Source organism: Salvelinus sp. IW2-2015, linkage group LG20 (assembly GCF_002910315.2).
Source record: "Salvelinus sp. IW2-2015 linkage group LG20, ASM291031v2, whole genome shotgun sequence".
Classification (NCBI taxonomy): domain Eukaryota; kingdom Metazoa; phylum Chordata; class Actinopteri; order Salmoniformes; family Salmonidae; genus Salvelinus; species Salvelinus sp. IW2-2015.
The window spans coordinates 59,518,771-59,523,927 of NC_036860.1; the positions used below are offsets into that span (position 1 = coordinate 59,518,771).

The window sequence follows — 5,157 nt, forward strand, 5'->3', positions numbered from 1 at the left end:
ACTCATCTCTCTCTTTACGGAGGAGTGGTTTCCGTCTGGCCACTCTACCAAGCCAGTATGGTGGAGTGCTGCAAAGATGGTTGTCCTGGAAGTTCTCCCATCTCCACAGAGGAACATATAGATTCTGTCAGAGTTACCTCATGGGTTCTTGGTCACTTCCCTGACCAAGGCCCTTCTCCCCGATTGCTCATTTTGCTGGCGGCCAACTCTAGGAAGAGTCTTTGTGGTTCCAAACTTCTTCCATTTAAGAATATGGCCAATGTGGTCTTTGGACTTTAATGCTGCAAGATTTTTTGTACCCTTCCACAGATCTGTGTCTTGACATAATCCTGTCTCGGAGCTCTGCAGACAATTCCTCGACGTCATGGCTTGGTTTTGCTCTGACATTCACTGTCAACTGTGGGACCTCTATAGACAGGTGTGTGCCTTTCCAAATCATGTCAGTCAATTGAATTTACCACAGGTGGACTCCAATCAAGTTGTAGAAAATCTCAAGGAGATATCAATGGAAACAGGATGCACCTGGGCTCAATTTCGAGTCTCTAGCAAAGGGTCAGATACTTATGCAAATAAGGTATTTATTTTATTTCATAAACCTGTTTTCACTCATCATTATGGGGTATTGTGTGTAGATTGCTGAGGATTTAAATAAAAATAATAAGGCTGGTGGATAAAGTCAAGGGGTCTGAATACTATCGAAAGCACTGTCTCTCAAATCAATGTTATCATGACACCAAACCATCACAAAACGACCCATGCTCATATACCTCCCTCGCCCCTACCACCCTCCTCACCTGCCCCCTCGCCCGCCTACCACCTTCCTCACCTGCCTCCCTCCGCCTGCCTACCACCCTCCTCCCTGCCTGCGTCTTTCTTTCCAGATGTCTATACACCACGGGACCTTGTTGATCACTGGCTCCAGTCCAGGTATTTTTATAACATATTGAAATGTCGGTTAGCGTGTCTAGACCTTCGGTCTCTAATTGACGTATTTTTTTTATTGAGAATTATTCCCCCCCCCCCGCGTCTCCTCACACACACAGAGCAGTCAGCGTTGCTGTTTCCTGCCATCTCTGCTGATCACATCTGGAATGTTGTTCTACACCACCAATGCTCAGGTTGGTTCTTTCAAAGCTACAGTCTGTCATTTCTATGTCATGACATGCATCTGGTCAACAAAATGTAAACTAGTGGTCATCTCTGTACCTCTGTCTCATTCAGGTGGGGAACCTGTTCGACAGCCACCGTTCCACGGTCATATCGGTCTACGCCGGGGCCTTCGACTCCTCCGCCGCTGTCTTCCTCATCATCAAGGTAACACAGCATCTTCCTTATGACTATCCTTATGACTATCCTCAATGTGGGACATGTTTACTGAGGGTTATACTGTTGAAACCTCCTAACTTCCTGAAAATTCCTCAATGTGGGACATGTTTAATGAGGGTTATACTGTTGAAAACCTCCTGACTTCCTGAATATTCCTCAAGTGGGGACAGTACTGAGGGTTTATACTGTGAAAACCCCTACTTCCTGAAAATACCTCAATGTGGACATGTTTTAATGAGGGTTTATACTGTTAAAACCTCCTGACTTCCTGAATATTCCTCAGATGTGGGACATGTTTAATGAGGGTTTATACTGTTGAAAACCTCCGTAGCTTCCTGAAAATTCCTCAATGTGGGACATGTTTACATGAGGGTTTATACTGTTAAAACCTTCTGACTTCCTGAATTCCTCAATGTGGGACAGTTTATAGAGGGTTTAACTGTTGAAACCTTCTGACTTCCTGAAATATTCCTTGATGTGGACATGTTTAATGAGGGTTTATACTGTTGAAACCTTCTGACTTCCTGAATATTTCTCAATGTGGGACATGTTTAATGAGGTTGTATACTGTTGAAAACCTCCTGACTTCCTGAATATTCCTTGATGTGGGACATGTTTAATGAGGGTTTATATACTGTTGAAAAACCTCCTGACTTCCTGAATATTCCTAATGTGGGACATGTTTACATGAGGGTTTATACGTGTAAAACCTCCTGACTCCTGAATATTCCTCAATGATGGGACATTTAATGAGGGTTTATACTGTTGTTAAACCTCCTGACTTCCTGAATATTCCTGAATGTGGGACAGATTTCCTGTGGTTTGAACTGTTGCACATCAGCACATGCTGTTTTCAGAAGGGACCTACAACAACTCAAATGTAGAGCTTCTAGAGATAAACCATGAATCCAAAGCGTCATTAATGATTTGCTTCTCCTCAATCTGACCTTTGACTGACTGCTTTACTCCACTGTGACAGATGCAAACTTAGCTCAGGCAAAAAACATAATGATTTAAGGAATCACTGATAATCAAAAGCGTGAAAGGTGAAGTAAGGATTCACACATGCTGTATATGAACCTCTCCCTCTTTCTTCTCTCCCGCTTTCTCGCTCCCTCTTCCTCTCTCTCTCTCTCTCTCTGAGTTTTTGTATGAAAGAGGGGGTCTCTTTCCACTCCTCCTGCCTCGTTCTTCCGTCTGCAGCGTCATCCACGTCTCCGGACATTCTTCCTCATGCCCAAGACCCACATCCCCTACCCACTCCCCGACAGATACGCTTACGGGTCAGAAGAACTGTGACTCCCACGATGCACCACCACACCACACAAACCAGACTAACAGTCACCATGGTGACCGACCACTATGGGAAGCCAAACAGGACTGTCGTCGCCGTGATTTTAAAAGCGGTGACTCTTAACTCACTCTTTGTGACAGGGTGAGCTGCGGTGGCCGGCTTGGAAGAGAGGGGAGGAGAGAGGAGATAAGGAGGGAGGAGGAGAGAGAGAAAAGGAGATGTGAATGCCAAATATCAGAGGAATGCTGGTTACAGAAGGCCGAGAGTGCCCCGCTGCAGGTTGCAGGACAAAGCAGGACCTTCCAGCCGATCAGCCTGAGAGAGGTAAGAAACCTGTCATCCCAGTCAATTCAATTAAATATAAAGGGCTTTATTTGCATGAAATAGTCCTACATATTGTAAAAGTTAAAAAGCACTGAGAAAGTGAGCAACGTCATTCACTCAGACCCTCATACAGCCACACAAGCATCATAGAATATTGCCCCAACCAACACCCAGTCTCTGTCCTCCTCCCTTCCTCCGTCTCTCCCTCTCTCCTGTCCTTCAACCCCCTCCTTCCTCCTCTCTCTCTTCTCTCCTCTCCCCCCTCTCCTCTTCTCTCTCTCTCTCTCTCAGTTACCAGTTTTAGGAGTTGTGTCCTGTCCTGGTTCTTCCTGGCACCTGTCTGGTGGCTGTCATGCAGTTCTTCACTTTCCTGCTTCATCGCCACGGTGAACCCCATGCTCAACCGGCTGGCCAACAGAGACCAGACCCTGGGTAAAAAACTACCAGAAAAACACAAATACAACTATTTTTTCTGCCTCTTGTTAGACTACTTCTCTAATTTAGTGGTTATTCAATGCTGTTTCTCTCTCTCTCTCCTCTCTCTCTCTTCCTCCGTCTGTCTCTTGTTCTCTATCTCTACCCCCACCTCTCTCTCTCTCCCCCCCCCACCTTCTCCCCCCCCCCCCTCTCTCTCTCTTTCTTTCTTTCAGTGGAGTCAGTACACCAATGCCTTTGCCTTCACCCAGCTCTGTGGGTCCTCTGTGGTCCCTGAAACGGCCTCATCATGGACAGACACAAGGGGAAGCCACTGCTCCAGGTGGGTGACATCATCGACGTTAAGGGCAGGTGACGGTGTGGGCATTAGAATAAGAATCACCTTTATTAACCAAGTACATATACAGTCGATGGTAATGGTGGTGCTTAGCAACATTTACCTTGTGATATGTAAGTGCTCTATTGATAGACAAACATTACACACAGTCACAATGTTAACCTGGTATATGGTGCTGCTAGTGATAGACAACATTACACACAGTCACAATGTACCTGGTATTAGCGTGCTTGCTAGTGATAGACAACATTTACCACACAGTCAACAATGTTAAACCTGGTGATTATTGGTGTGCTATGATAGAACATTACACCAGTCACAAATTTATACACCAAACAGAAAACAACCACCCACAAACACAGGTGGGAACAGGCTACCTAAGTATGATTCTCAATCAGAGACAACGATAGACAGCTGCCTCTGATTGAGAACCATACCAGGCCAAACACATAGAAATACAAAACAAGGACAACATAGAACACCAGACATAGAATGCCCACCCAAACTCACGCCCTGACCAACCAAAATAGAGACATAAAAAGGATCTCTACGGTCAGGGCGTGACACATTGTCAGAGGAAAAATCTATAAACACACTGTCTGTATCTGAAATGACAATGAAATTATTGGAGAAATTATTTTCTTGTATKTAATTTTCTGTTGATATGGATTGATATGTAATAAACATGATGCCATGTGCGGCAAGACGCAGACAGATGCATTCCATTGGGGAAACAGGAGTTAACCATGTTTAATTAACCCTGTTAGTCTATAATTATCGGTTGGAACTAAGTACTGACCCACTGGACAAAAACTGKCTGAATCAATGTTGTTTCCACATAATTTCAAGCCAAAACATCCACGTAATTGACGTTGAATCAACGTGGAAAACGAATTGGATTTGCAAAGTCATCAACGTAAGAGTATTTCATATATTGTTACCCCAAACGTTTTACTTAAATCCAATGACATGGTGATTTTTTGGTTTGTTATTGATTTAGCGTTGAATTCACGTCAGTTGACAACTCAACMAAATGTAAATCAAAACTAGACGTTGAACTGACGTCTGTGCCCAGTGGGGACGTTCCAACCTTTGACCTGTTTAACTGCCGGTATAAATGTCTGCTGGTGTTGAATGTGGTTCAGGTTTGACGCCAAACACACTGTGTCTCTGTGACACTCTGATTCTATAGCAGCTGATGATGAGAATTCCTACAAGTCTCTCAGGCTGGTGTTTCCAGAATCTTCTGTGATAATGTGATTAACATTAGAAATGTGTTGACCAGAGCCCTACGGTATGAGCCCCGGTCTAAAGTAGTGCACTGGGACGGGGGGAAAGGAATTTCAGGTGAACCTAAAGGAGAGCAGTCATTGATAAAAATCTATAAAAATCTATCCGGTTTTACAAGAGTTCAGGGAGAACCTCCAGAACAGAAGCAGAG

The 5,157-nt window shown here is 44.4% G+C and overlaps 1 long non-coding RNA gene and 1 pseudogene across 1 annotated transcript; one reads left to right on the forward strand and one right to left on the reverse strand.

The window, feature by feature from the left end:
* Window positions 1–5,157, reverse strand: part of LOC111980029 (equilibrative nucleobase transporter 1-like) — a 23,361-nt pseudogene that overhangs the window by 16,142 nt on the left and 2,062 nt on the right.
* Window positions 845–1,305, forward strand: LOC111980692 (uncharacterized). Its single transcript, XR_011481794.1, has 3 exons — window positions 845–927; window positions 1,044–1,118; window positions 1,222–1,305. It is a non-coding gene; the product is annotated as an uncharacterized lncRNA (long non-coding RNA).